The 15,438-nt window shown below is 30.9% G+C and overlaps 1 long non-coding RNA gene across 1 annotated transcript; it reads left to right on the forward strand.

The window, feature by feature from the left end:
- The first annotated feature begins 4,853 nt into the window (after positions 1 to 4,853).
- LOC128288387 (uncharacterized) lies at positions 4,854 to 5,694 on the forward strand. Its single transcript, XR_008278751.1, has 2 exons — positions 4,854 to 5,073; positions 5,377 to 5,694. It is a non-coding gene; the product is annotated as an uncharacterized LOC128288387 (long non-coding RNA).
- The last annotated feature ends 9,744 nt before the right edge of the window (positions 5,695 to 15,438 follow it).

Consider the following 15,438-nt stretch of genomic DNA (forward strand, 5'->3'; position numbering starts at 1 on the left):
CATAGCATCTCCTTTATTTTTTTTATTTGTTTACATTTTCTTGTTTTCACTGAGCAAATTGAAGGAAAGGTAGCAGCACTTGCCTTTCATTGTTTTGGAATTGGAATAGTTGTCCTTGTCCTCTTATATGCTTCTCTCAATTACTTACGTACCCTTTATCATTTGTTTACTGTAAACTTTTAAAATATTCATTTATGTAGGATTTAAATCACTTTTGGTTACTCATTAATTTATAATATTTTAATCACTAAATTGTTAACTGCATCTTAAATTATTATTTTGAATAAAATTTAAATTAAATTGCACATTTAATCCCTATACCCATTACCTTCAACTTTTCTCAGAGTTCTGTTGTTGTCTTGCTCATTGGCAATGAGAAAAACTTAGAGCTAATTGCAAGGGTTGAGTTACTTTATAAATGATAAGACCTAAGACAAAAGTGGTACTCAAAAAAGAAAGGACTAGATGATGGGAATTGGCAAAAGGTAAGAGAATAAGATAATTTTTTTATATAATATGAATATATTATTAATTCATTTAAAATTGTTTTGGATTCTAATTTTAGAAATTGTATTTGAGTTTAATTTTATTGATTGGGCTTAAGAATTTTATTATAATTCGTGTATGGTTTAAAATATAATAACATCAACCCTTTGCTTTTCAAATTTTTGTAAAGAAAAATAAAGGAAGAAGAAAAATAAAGAATTAAATTGCTTTTAAAGAAAAAGTATAAGGACTAAATATGTAATTTAATCTAAATTTTTGTCTAAAATGATTAATCAACATGTAGTTTATAGCTCAATTATCAAAATGTTACAAATCGATAACATTAATAACCATTTTATAACAAATTAAAGTGTAATTAATTTTTATAACAACATATTTTTATATATTTTATTTTTACTTTCTATAACAACTTTTTATTTATGATAACAACAATCATAAAATATTAAGTGCAGTCGTTATTAACTTAGTTCTTTATCACAGCCTATTATCTTCATTTTTAATAAAATTAGTTATATTTCGTTAAGATAATATTTAATCAATGAAACTATTTTGTATATTTTATTAAAGATATATTAAAAATTTCACTAATTAACATTATTAATATATTATAAAATTTTAATTTAAATATTTTAAAATTTCAAATATGAGGTTGATAGAGATGGATGGATGGATGAATGAGTACAAAAAAGGGCTAATATAACGATTCGTTTAATTCACCTACTTATTTTAATCTCTTGTTTGTTTAATCCTTATGAAATTTTGATTTCTCAATCGTACGGAACACAACATTCCTCTCCTTTTGTATTTCTTAAATAATATAAAACAAACAATGTGTTTCCTAGACAGGCGGCTATTACATTTACAGGTGGTTTTTTTTTTTTTCCTTTTATGGCTACTTAATAAATAATAACAGTTATTATCGATTGAGTTATAGTTTAATCAATATGAATATTATTGTCAATATAAAAGAATGTACGTTCGGATGTATTGAAGTGCATTCTTCTCCTATTTATAAGTTAGGAAAAATAAATATGATTAAAACTTATAATGAACAATTAATTGTTGAAACTTAACTTATGAGTTAAGATTATACGTATTATATTATTAATAATTTTTTATCTATTATCACTCAAATTTTTTAATTATACAAATTTAACAAATTACATTATGGGTTTTATATATTTTATTCTTTTAATCTTTTCTTATTCAACTTGAGACAATGACATTTTTGTCGTGTGTATAGGGAACTATAATTGAACAAAACAAATATTAAGTCAAGTCCCCGTTAAGCACGAAGTCATTTTTTTTTACTGTTGATTTTTAAATTAATAATTAATTATTCATCGAATCTTTCCATTTTTGGAGATTATACCATTGTCAGCATAGAGATGAGCAACATTAGCATTCCAAAGGGAAAAAATTTTAATTAATTAAATATGTCGAGAGATAGCATCATGTAAAAAACATGTGTAGCTACTTCCATATAATTAAAAATTTTAATGATAAATTTAATTAATAATGTTTACATATTTTATTAAAATAATTTTAGTTGTAATTTTAATTTTTATCATTAATCTTTATCCTATTTTTAAACTGTTTTTTAATATATTTAATGAAAATGTCGTTAAAAAGGTCTAGGGTGGTGTGAAATTTCATATGCGAATTAGATGTAATTTATTATTTAGATAACACAATAAAATAATTATATGTGGAAAATAATAAAATAAATAAATAATTTATGAAGTTAAAAAATAACCTTTATTTTAAAGAAAATAAATGTAATTATCTAAAAGAGTTTCAAAATGAATGCCTACATTCATTATTTTTTGTTTGATTTATTAATTCTCATTTTGAAACCTTTTAGTAAAAAAACGTGTGCATTCTGTCGAAACCATTTTTTTATTTGAAAGAAAAAACGAGAATCGACTTTTTTAAAACGAAAATGTGGAGTCGCCACCAATCTCTTGGTTTAGGTGTGATTGGGCCACCTACTAAAATGTTTTGTTCCATTAAAGACAATTTTGGTCCACGTAAAATCTAAAATGGGTTCGGGAGTCAGTTACGCACGAGGAAGGGTAAACACCCTCATTACGTCCAAAAATTGGTACCAAATTGATTCGATGCTATCCTTATATCAAAGGTTTTTTAAAAAAGACCTTTCGAAGTATAATTCTTTTTTAAATGTTTGACTAGTTCAAATTAGCAGTCAAATTCTCTCGTTTCAAAGATATGCAACATCATATCCAGCACGATTGGACACAATCCCTTATACCTTCAAAAATACAATTGATTTTTGACCCTCAAAAAACTCATATGTTAAACTTATAAAAGGATATCCAAATATTTAGTTCACCGAAAAATCATATCCAGCACGGTAGGGCACGATTTCTCGAATTCCCCAAATATTAAATATTGCCTTATTTCAAAAATTTTGACTAATAAGGAAAATTGAAAATTAGCACAAAACACGTTTATTTGTTTTAAAATAGATGGAATGCTTAATGTATTATAATGAAACATTTGTATAGAAAAGGATTAATAAACATGAAATAATAGGCACACATATAGTACAATAAACCACAATTAATAAATTCAACAATTATGTACAACTATTCTAAGTAAAATGGAACCGATTCTTAATCATGGATTGAAAACAATTAATATAATGAATAAAACAATGACTAAATGATATACCTCAACAATAAATATGGCACAATATAAAACAACTCACAAAATATTTACAAAATAAAATGGAAATTTGAAGTGGTATAAAACATTTTCAAAGTAAGGATGAATTAATAAACGATAATATATATAATATATAAGTTGACAAATTTACATAAAAACTAAAGGTATATATTTATTGAAGTAAATTATAGAATATAAATTTAAACCAAATTATATGCAAAATATTTTAAATACCAATTCATTTTAAAAAAAAACTAATAATGTACATGATAACTTAAATAATATATAAAATGTGAAAAGATAATAAAAATACATGATAAGATATAATATACATAATAGATTCACAAAACATGCATATATAAATAGAAGTAGGAATAATTATTTGTAAAAATAGTATGAGATTAATAATCTATAAAAATAATAATTATGTATACAATGTATGAATTGAGTGATGCCTATAAATCAAACATATGTTTTAATATATATGTATGTGCAAATAGAATTTTGAAATAAACAATATATAAATAATTTTACATGAAACAAATAGGTTTAGATTAGTGATACATCTTGATAATACATACATAAGGATAATAAGATATGAAAGTATATACAATAAGTAAATTGTACGATTTTCTTAAAAGAAATGCCTTATACACATAAATAATGTTATAGGAAAGTATACATAAAAAAATATTTACATAAAGTAATATGAAACTAATAAAGTGGACTATAGTAAAAATAATTTAATATGGGTAATGTACATGTGAAGAAATTTTAGAAATAATTGTATGTCAAAATAATATTGAATTAAAATATGAATTATAAGATTAACTTAATTTTATCATAAGTTATATATGTAATAAATTTAAAAACACAATTATATACAAATTTGCTAAAAACTATATGTATAAAATAACATAGCTTTAATAATGTATGTAAGTTAAATATAAGTACTAAATATATGCTTAATGATAACTTAAATGACACATAAAATAGATGAATTTCTAAAAAGAATATAAATCTTAAAATATGTGAATAAATTCAAAAGAAATTATAAAATAACATAAAATTAATAGCATACATAAACTAAAATGAACTCTATTACAAATAATATACAAATTATCAAAATGATAGAATAAAATAGGAAAGATTATAATAATAGCTTCTAGAGCAAAATTCAATTATTAAAGCAACTCAAAATATCAAAACATGTAATCCAGCATGTAAAAGAGAATAAATGTGCAGTGACTAAAAATAGGATAAAAAGCTTAATTAAAACAAAATTGAAACAAAAGGGTCAATTTACAAATAAAGTAATCACAAATAGGATCAATGTGCAATGTGCGCAAATGTATAGGGACTAGAACTGAGAATAGTCTAGGCCCCAAAACGCAGTGTTGCATCGCAGACCCAATTGCAAAAACGCGCAAATTTTAGGAAAAATTTAAAAAGCAAGTGAAATGCAAACAGGGACTAATTGAAACGCGACACAAAAGGGGAAGGACTAGCCGCATAAATATCCCATTTGAAGCACAAAGGTGCGGATCCGGGTCCTGGAACGGGCTGACGCACGGACCAACCTCCCTTAAACGGCGCCATTTCAATTTTGATTCAAAATTAAAAAGAAACTGAATGGCAATCTGCCATTTTTCAATCCACAATCTAAGCACCCATTTTTAAGGGTTTCGGCGCAGCAGTTCTAGGGTTTTCCACCCCGTTTCGGCCTTTTATCCACCATTTCACTATTGTAGTTAGTGAATGGTAGCGGCGCTCCTTATTTCCATCAAAGCTGGGACTCTCGGCTCATTTTCACTCAGAAATCCCCATTTCAAACTCTGATTTTGTCGGGGGAAACAAGGATTTCGATGGTGCATCTAGGTAAACCCTTTTCATTTCATTCTTTCTTTTTTTTTAAATATTCTACGAAGCAAAATATATGCAAAAAAATGAAAAACAAAAATATTAAGGACGAAAGAAAGAAAAAAAAACTTGAAATCACCTTATGATTTTTTACTGATTCTTTGTATTATCTCAATATGCGTATAGTGTATGTGTATGTGTAAGATTACAGAGATGAAATCGACGGCTTTTTATAGCCAGATTTTTAGAATAAATAAAAATAAAAATAATATTTATTTGCTGTATTCTTGTTAGTGGTTCTTCTGGTGTATTCTTGTGCAGACTCGGCGGTACGGAGGAGCGGGGAGACGTGCGAAGGAGGCCGTGCGAGGAGCCACTCGTGGGAACCCAACTCTCTGGCCTATTCCAGAAGTTTCTGGTGCTCTCAGCTGCTGTACTCCTTTTTAGGTGTATTGGGCCTCGGGTTTGGGCTATTAGAATTAGGTTTTAGGATTTATTTAATTGGGCCGGATTTTATGTAATTGGATTAAGGGATTTTGGGTGTTTGTTTAGGCTATTATTTTTTTGGGCTAAATGAATTGTAAATGGACTTTAAATCCATAAACATTTTAATTTATTATTTTATTTCTGTTTGGTTTATTATTATTTTTTTGTGTTTGGATTTTTTTCTACTTTTTTGGGTTTTCATAGGCCCGGGCAAATTGGGCCTATTACACATTCATTTTGAAACCTTTTTTTAGATAGTTACGTTTATTTTCTTTAAATTAAGAGTTATTTTTAAAATTTCATATATGATTTATTTTATTATTTTTACATGTAATTATCTTATTCAGTTACATCGGTAATAAATTACATCTCATTAAAAATATTCCACATCATCCCTATTAGTTTTTTTAATGATACTTTCCTCAAATTTGTTAGAAAAATAATTTGAAAAAAAAGATTAATGGTAAAAAAGCTCGAAATACAATTAGAACTATTTTAACAAAATATATAAACGTTAGTGGCCAAATTTATTATTAACCCTTAAAAAACAATAAATTGTTTATGGTTGAGAACAAGTTTGTTGACTGTGGTTGAAGTTGATTTATTTATTTATTGAATGCATACATTTTATAATAAAATCAAGGATCAAAATATAATTTTAAAGAAATTATAAGTAAACATTACATTTCAACAACTATAATTATAATAAATTATTATAGTACACTGTTTGATTGATAACAAGATTTTGGTTTATAATGTATTTATTATTTATAACAGTGTTTTTTTCCTCTCTCTCTTTTTCCGAGAGAAAACAAAATTATAATTATGTATTTTTTTGATAATTATTTTTAATAAAAATCTAAAAGGAATTATGTAATGCAAACAAAATGAAGTGGGGAGGCTAAAGGTACAAGGATTAGGTAATACTATCTGTCAGTTTCCGATTTACACTTTGTGGATAATTCTTATCTTTTGTTTCATTCTTCTTCAAGTTCTTGAAAAAACATGAAAAGAATACTGAATCTTTAGTATAAGATTTCAGAGCTATCTATTAATCACAACAAATTGGGAGCAAAATACGTAAAGATAAAAGGAAACTATGGATTGCGAGTATATTGGGAGTTGCTAGAGTTATGTGACTTAAATCTCAATACTTGTTAAAGAAAAAAAATAGAGAGGCAAAATAAAGGGATTTGTAGTTGCAAGCATATTGGGAGTTGTTAGAGTTATGTGACATTAATCTAGACACTTGTTAAATAAATAAAATAGAGAGGCAAAATAGGGGGATCTGTGGGGGCGAATAATAGAATGCCCGAGGCCATAGCCCGCCATAAATCCCCATTAAGCACAAAAGTTGATTGGGGGGCAACCGGGGGTCCACCCTCGTGGTACGGACCATGCCGCCTGTGATTTTTTCCGATAAGAATTTTTCACATAAAATTTGTATGTTCTTTTTTTTTTTCTTTCTTTCTTTCTTATTGCTTTGCAATCATTCTTACTGCCATTATCGACGTATAATATAACAGGAGTGAAGAGAGTTCATCAACCAGGGAAATATCTTATATATAATATGATAATGATAACTACGAAGATGTTTTCTAGCAGACAATTGATTATATGCAAAACAAACTGGTTGGATGGAAATCTCAGTTGTTGTCGTGAGGAAGATTAACATTGATCAAATCGACTTTATCCTCCATCGCTATCTACTCCTTTACTTGTGTAAAAGCTCTAAAAGTAACAACAAACTAGATGGAGAAAATTTCTCAGGATTTTTGGTGGGGTCATCACAGTAAAGAGAGGAAACTATATATTTGTAGTTGGGGTCTATGCTTGAGATGAATGCATTTAATAAATTACGTTCTCTGTTGATACAATGTACAATAAGGGAGGAAGGAAATGAGGAACAATGAAGAGATTGAGATGGTTCTGTAGAGGTCGGTTCACCTAAAAAGATCGAGATCTTTCTCTTTCACCCATTTACATAGGAGGAGGATGCTCTTTTGATCAAAGCGGATGGTCGAGCAAAGTGTTGTTTTAGGCGGAGTCAATAGGAATTTCAACTCTACCTCTGATGTTGACACATGTCCAAGTGGTAGAGGGATATAACAATACAACTAGATCAAATATTTTTAAGGGATGGCTAATCATATTACAAGATGGTCAATATCTAAGCTACTTGAAAATTATAAAGCATAACCAATTAATTAGAGCAATATTGTAACTATTAAAGTCCACCACAAAAGTTATACCACCTGTACAAACACCATCCTTGCTGTAGGAGGTCAAGAGGAGCCTAAAAATGTCAACACTCCTATTTTCGTTACCATTGTGGCATTTGTTTGCCACACAGTTGATCTGCCACAATTCATTGCGCCAAATTAAGGTTTTTTCGACACTTAACGAGCTTGTCTTATAGCAGTTTTATATTTTTTTTATTTTATTTTCAGTTTTTTATTACTTTGTGTTTAATTTATGCAAAATAAGCATTTTTACACAATTTTGAGTTATGTAACGACCTAATAGGCCATTGTGGGCCTAAGGATGATCTAACCACTCTATCTAATGTGCAGGACATTGTCTTTGGGCTTAGAATACGAATGATGACTACAGTGTCACGACATAAGGGAGTGGTGTCGCAACATCAAACTTTGAAGCCAAAATATCTAGAAAATGAAGGCAATGTCGCGACATCGATTCTATGGTGTCGCGACAACAAGTGACGAACTGGAATTTTAATGGATGTCTTATAATTAAGTTACGGAAATTTGAAGTATAATTACATGAAAATATCAAGGAATTAACCCTTGATAATTCGTTGATATCAAGTTCGTCTTTTAACATATCCCAACAGTATTTTTTCGTGTTCGGATGATAAATGAGCTGCTATAATTACAGGTAATGTATTGTTTTCACCGAAATACCTGTATTTCAAATGTGTCAGAAATGGTTTCTATTGCAAGTTGGGTAGCTTAATGATCGATGGAACCATCTTATCAAGTGAAGAACTTTTCACTTTTAATGGCTTCTTGCAATGTTTCCATTGGTCTATTTTGTAGATTCATTCTAACTGATGTCTTGTCACCTCCTCTTTTATCTCTTCCTCTATCCTATCTTTCAGATTAGATGTGTCTGAATTATCATCTACTGACTCCTCAGTCCTCAACCCAACTTGTTCACTTCTTAAATTTTTCTCCTCTATTTCAAAACCAACTACTTTATCCACTTTCATCGACATATCTATTGGTTTGTACTCGTGAATCTTTCTCCAAGTGTGATCATTGCTGTTTACTTTTTCCAATAACACAACTATTTCATGGATTGATTTAGCCCAAACACTTCATCCTACAATAATATCAAATTGATGTCGACTTTCGTAATCTAAACCCCCATAAAAATGTTGTAGTTGAACCACAAGATCAACACCCCCTCCGAGCATTTTTTGAAAAATCATTTTGAATCGGTCTCATACTTGTCTTAATGTTTTTATTGGGCTTTGTTTAAATTTCAACAATTCCTCGTATGTACTCAGAATGGTATGCATAAGTATCAATCTTCACAGAAATAACTGTACAAACTCTTCCCATGACATTATAATGCTTAGTGGTAACGCCTCTAATCATTCATTAACTCGACCTCTAAGTGCAAAAGGGATTAATAATAATTTAATGGCTTCATCAGAAATTTTTGAATATCCTACGGTATTGCAAATTTGTTCAAATCTTCTAAAAAATGCCACTGGATCCAAATCTACCTCGTCACTGTATTGAAGGTTCATTGACACCCAAATTAGCAATATAGGATTAATTTCAAAGTGAATCCATTGTACAATGGGCTTTGCTATACTTGGTTGAATCCAGATCGTGTTGGATATTGTCCATCATAAGAACCTAAGTGGATTTGCACGGCTTAAGTAGCAAGCTCGTGTGGTCCACATGGCCTAGGACACGGCCGTGTGGCTCAAAATAGTGAGTTACACAGTCTAGCACACGGCTAAGCACACACTTGTTCGACTCACAACCCCTCACACTGTAACACCCCATATCCGTAACCCACGTCGGAGCAGAATACGAGGCATTACCTAACTCGATCTTATGCATACAAAAGTTCACAAGTCACCCAGACTCGGTCCAATTTAAGTTTTTTCAATTTTTACTTTAAACCTCTTGTGATGGGTCTACGAGCCCCTAATCGACCATTGGGAACTATTCGGGATCAACCCGGTCCCTTAAACCATCTATAGAAAATTTGACCTTGAAACAAGGCACACGTCTGTGTAGAAGGACAACACGCCCGTGGCCCTGTCCCGTGTCCTACACACGGCCATGACATGCCCGTGTCCTAGCCCGTGTGTAAAAACATGGACGTTTTGTTTCTGATGTCAGCATCCCCAAAATGACACACGGCCAAGGCACACGCCCGTATGCTAGGCCGTATCTCACACACGGCTGAGACACATGGCCATGTCTCTGCCTGTGTGTTTACTATCATGTATACTGACTTGGAATTTTTACGTGCAGAGGACACACAACCGGACCACACGCTCGTAGGGCAGATCGTGTGTCACATGCTGCTTAGACACATGCCCGTGTGTCTACCCGTGTGGACAATATAAGGCTATTTACCAAGCCTATTTGCCACCCTTACTTACACAACCTACACAAAGACAACCAAACCAATACAATGATAACTTATTTAAACCAATCAGCCATAATAGACAACATTCCAATAATGCATTTTATTCATCTATGAAAATACATCTTTACATACAAATCAAAATGAATATTTGCCACCATTCAAAGCTTAATACAAAATGAAGGGTTTCCAACCCAAGGTAACACATTTAGCCAGTTCTTAATGACACAAAAATAGTAAAGTCTAAGCCCTATACATGCCATATTCAAAAATATAAATCAAACTATACCGAATGCTTTGATTGATAGTGTGATCGATATCTCTGACTTCATTTGATCCTTGAGCTAGATAGGCGGCACTATAAGAAAATGGAAAAGGAAAGGGAGTAAGCATAAAGTTTAGTAAGTTGCACATAATTAATTATACAACATAACTTTACCATTTATCAACAGGCTCATAACATACGATTGGGCATAAGCAAAACTTACTCATCAATATTCAGTACACATCCTATATCATAAAAATTGGGCTCATATTCTATATATATATATACCAAAGAGGATACCTGTACCACTCACAACACAGTTATACTTTCTTCGTCATCTTGGAATCGTAACTCACCGTTGAACTGTTTGGAACACTATCAGATATTCATTAAGCCTCAAACATGGGGTAAGGTGCCGATGCCATGTCCCAGACATGGTTATATCTGTGCCGATGCATGTCCCAGACATGTTTTACACTAACTTACGTCTCGAGGCCGATGCATGTCCTAGACATGTCTTACACTAGCACTCGTCTCAATGCCGATGCCATGTCCCAGACATGGTCTTATACTGGCTCTCATAATGTGGCCGATGCATGTCCTAGACATGTCTTACACTAGATCACAATAGCCCATATGCTATGGCATGAATATCCGATTTATTTCCTAGGTTCAAATGGGAACTCTACTATCTCTATTATCATCTTGCTTTCTCAATTCCATAATCAAGCAATTCATGCTATATTAAGTTCAAGTATAATTCAACACATACATTAAAATTGTAGTTGTACTATTTACATACAACTTACCTCGGATTACAAAATGTGGCGATTAGTCGAAGTTGATTTACTTGGCTTTCCCCTGGTCTAGGTTCGGATTCGGCATTTCTTGATCTATAATAGCAAAATACACTGATTTAGTCACTAAATAAAATTAAGCAATTAAGAATTCATATCTTTGGTAAAATGACCATTTTACCCTTATGCACGAAAATTGATTTTTATCGAATTTCTTCATATCTTAAGCCTAGTCAAACCCTTTTTACTCATATAGCAACTCCAAATTCCCACTATTTCACATACTTAACATCTATTTTACAACTTATGCAATATAGTCCTTTTAGGTGTTTTCATGTTAACACATTTCACAAAAATTGTTCATATTACACCCAAGACTTATTTTCTTCCATACAAAATTAGCAAACATTACAAACCCTTTCATGGAAAAACCCTACACACTTAATCATTTTGCAAAATAGTACCCTCATTTGAAAGCTCATGCTTCAAGGGTTTCAAAAGTACAAAAATATTCAACAAAGGGTTGGAAAATCACTTACTTGTGAAGGCTTAAAGTTTGCTAAAATTTTTAAGCTTTCAAACCCTTAACAATAGCTGAAAAATTAGTGGGAATGAAGAGAGAATGAAAGAAAAAGATGGTAGCTAGGCTTAGGTGTTATTTTATCACATAACATGACATTACTTACCTAACATTTTGACCATTCACCCTTCCTTGTCTCATGGCCGGTCAAGCTCTTTTAAAGGGGTCTAATTGCCCTTTAAAGACCCCAAAAATTTATCCTCTAGTTATTTGACACTTTTAGCTATCAAATTAGAACTTTTGCACATTATGCGATTAGTCCTTTTACGCAATTGGACTCACAAACGTTAAAATTACTTCACCAAAATTTTCATTCATTATTAAAAACATGCTAAAATATCAAAATAATTATAAAAAAATTTATTCAACTCTGGATTTTTAATCCAGGGATCATTATTTTGACTAGGCCCTAAATCGGGCTGTTACACACACGGCTTAGACACTTGCTTGTGCCCCTGACTTGTATGAACCTAAATCCAAAATAATGAATTACTCAGCCTAGACACACGCCCATATCCCTAGCTTGTGTGTCACAAAATACAAACAATGAGTAATGCGACCTAGACACACGACTATGTCCCTAGTCCGTGTACTTGCAATTTGAAAACAATGAATTACACGGCCTGACACATGATCATATGGTGTCAAAAGCTATGTTTTTTGATGTTTGAAATTTACAAAAATTCAAATTTTCGTTACACACCTATTAGAGATTCGACGTAGAAGCAATAAGAAATGATCCAAAGCCCTAAAAACGATAATCAGAAGTTCAATCAATGACAAAAATGAAATAGTTAGCACAAACAACAGTCAACCAACTATGTCAAAAGTTCGACGCAAACCCCCAACTTAAAAACAACCAGTACCTTCGCACGACACAACAATTCACGAACCCAAGGTATTTAGGGAACAATTTTCCTCAAGACATTCTCCTAACGAACACCAATTGATGATTTAGATAGAGAATTCGAGCAATTTAATCAAAATACCAATTTTTGATCGAAAGCTAATAACAATGAACGTTAGCAGAAATTTAACACCAGAACTTATAGAATTAACTTTCAGTTTAAGAACAATGAAAACCGAAACTTTCCCGACCACAACAGTAAAAAATTTATCAAGTAGAATTCAAGAATCTATATGGCGAAAGAGAAAAGAAGAAAAAGAAAAGAGAAAGAACAAAAAGAAGGGAATAAAAGAGGGAAGAAGGAATGCACGTTTAAAATAAAAATAAAACATATATTTCAAAGCAAAACTAAACTAATTCTGCTTAGTAGTAAAAACATATCTCCACTTCACTTGCCCAAAGACTCGAATCCTTAACCACCAACACCTAATCAGGCCACAACACCACAAGTACAAAAGTTTGATATGTCATGATAATTGTATGAACTGTTATAATAATTGTATGCCTCATTGATTGATTGTATGTTTATTTTTGCTTAGATCACATTGACCCCCTAGGTGGCTCCTAATAGATAACCCACAAGATTAGGATCAAGCTCGACTTACAGAGTTCTCATCTTGGAATTTCAATTAATACAATATTTTCAAACTTACTTTATTTATTTTGGTTTTAATTTTGGGACTATAAATTATGTTAACATGGATTGTAAATTATGGGTTGTTTTACTTGGATTTTGGATGCATGAAATTTTGGTTAAAAATCGATCAAGTCTAATAACCGGCTTAATGCGGCCTAAAACATGGATTTTTATACAAAAATCAAATGCAACACTTTTTCCGCTGCGTAACGATAAAACAAAGTTTTTAAAATGTTTGTTGGCAAAATCAATTGGTTTTTTTTTTCAAATGACACAACCTTCTAATAAATTGAACTTGAATTATAGATGACCTAACAATCTGATGTTTTTAACAAACCTAATGCAACCGTGCTAAGTTTTTTGAAAATTGATCAAAATCTCGAATTCTAAACCAAACGTTGTTACTTGGCCATTTCGGTGGCTAATGTAACCTTCAAGATTCGACCATAATGTCTAGGTTGGGTTTGAGAGGTACAAGAACCTTTTTTTATGTTTTACTTTTACTTTTTGTAATAGCTTTTCATCTATAACAACAATATCCATAAATGATGAAGTACACTTTTTACTAATTTAATCCTATATAAGAACCTCTTATCTAAAGTAAAATTAATTCTATTTTTAATTGAAATAAAAATAATATATTTTAATTAAGATATTATTTCAAAAATATTTAAATTTTATATAAAATATATTAACAACATTTTATTAAATAAAAATAAAATTTAATAAATAAAATTATTTTAATAATATTAATAATATTTTATTAAATGAAAATAAAATTTAATAAATAGAATTATATTTGCAAATTTTGTTAAGATATGATCTAAATCTCACTAGTATTATAATTTTTTAATTTTAAAATTTTAAAAATCAAATATAGTCAAAATCTTGAATGTTATTACGAGTGTTTGAAATTTTGTTAGAGATATATAACAATCATCTCTATATCTATATATATAAATATAATATTCTCAACTCCTAAGTGAGTAAATAAGGGTAAATAAGTAAAAACGAAGCTTTGATTTTGAGTATAATTATTTAAGTAAATAGGATTAATTGGATATAATGTTTTGTAACACCTCAAATTTTGGGGTTGGAAGTTTTGAGTTTTGTGGTTAGGGTCAGTAAGAAGGTTGCGTCATTGTGTTTAGTTGCGCATTTAAGTGGTAAAATGAGTTTGCTGGTCTGGTGGTTTGTTGTGTGTTAATTTGTCTCTAGGTTTTGGGTTCGAGTCCATGTGTGTACGTCTTGAAGAAATATTTTTATGTTGTTTTGTTTTGTTAAATAATAGTTTTGTTTTAAGTTAAAAAAAATATAACTATTTAATTTTGATAGTTCTTTTTATTTTATTTTTTTTCCTGGACGTTTCCCTTTCTTTTTCTTTTTCTCTGTTTTTTTTCCTTTAAAAACGGTTTTTGCTGGCGAAGTCTTCAAGTCAGCATCTGGATGTTTTCGATCGCGAACCAGGTGTGGGTTCTGTATCTTTTCTTATTTATTTGCGAATTCTAGATTCGACTTTGTGAGAGTCAACCATTTATGTGTGTGTTCACAAATCGGTTAGTTATGATGTTGTACCACTATTTTCATACTTAGAACCCATTTGATTTGGTATAGTTTTGGAGTTATCAAGGGCTAAAAAGTGCTTCAAGGGTGAAAGCACGTTTTTTGGGCCTGTATTTGGGTGGTTTCGTGACCACATGGTTGGCCACACGAGCGTGTGTCGATTCTCACAACTGTGTGCAGTTAGGAATTAGAGTTTTCGGGCAAAATTTGGTACCACATGACTTGCTCACACAGTCATGTGGCCGATTTGGGGATTTTTGTCTATTTTCACATGGCTGTGTCCCTTGGGCACAAGGGCATGTGTGTTTGGGAACTAGGGATTTAGTGATTTGGTGCTACATGACTGTGTGGCTAATTTGGGGATTTAGGGATCCCACACGAAAGTGTGAGACTTTCACAAGTTCGTGTATGCCCTGCACTTTATTTTAGCACAAATGAACAGAGAGTTACACGGCCTGTCCACACGTCCGTGTCCCTGGTTCACACGGGCGTATGCCTCTGTGACACGGCCGT

This window comes from Gossypium arboreum, chromosome 1 (assembly GCF_025698485.1).
Source record: "Gossypium arboreum isolate Shixiya-1 chromosome 1, ASM2569848v2, whole genome shotgun sequence".
In the NCBI taxonomy this organism is placed as follows: domain Eukaryota; kingdom Viridiplantae; phylum Streptophyta; class Magnoliopsida; order Malvales; family Malvaceae; genus Gossypium; species Gossypium arboreum.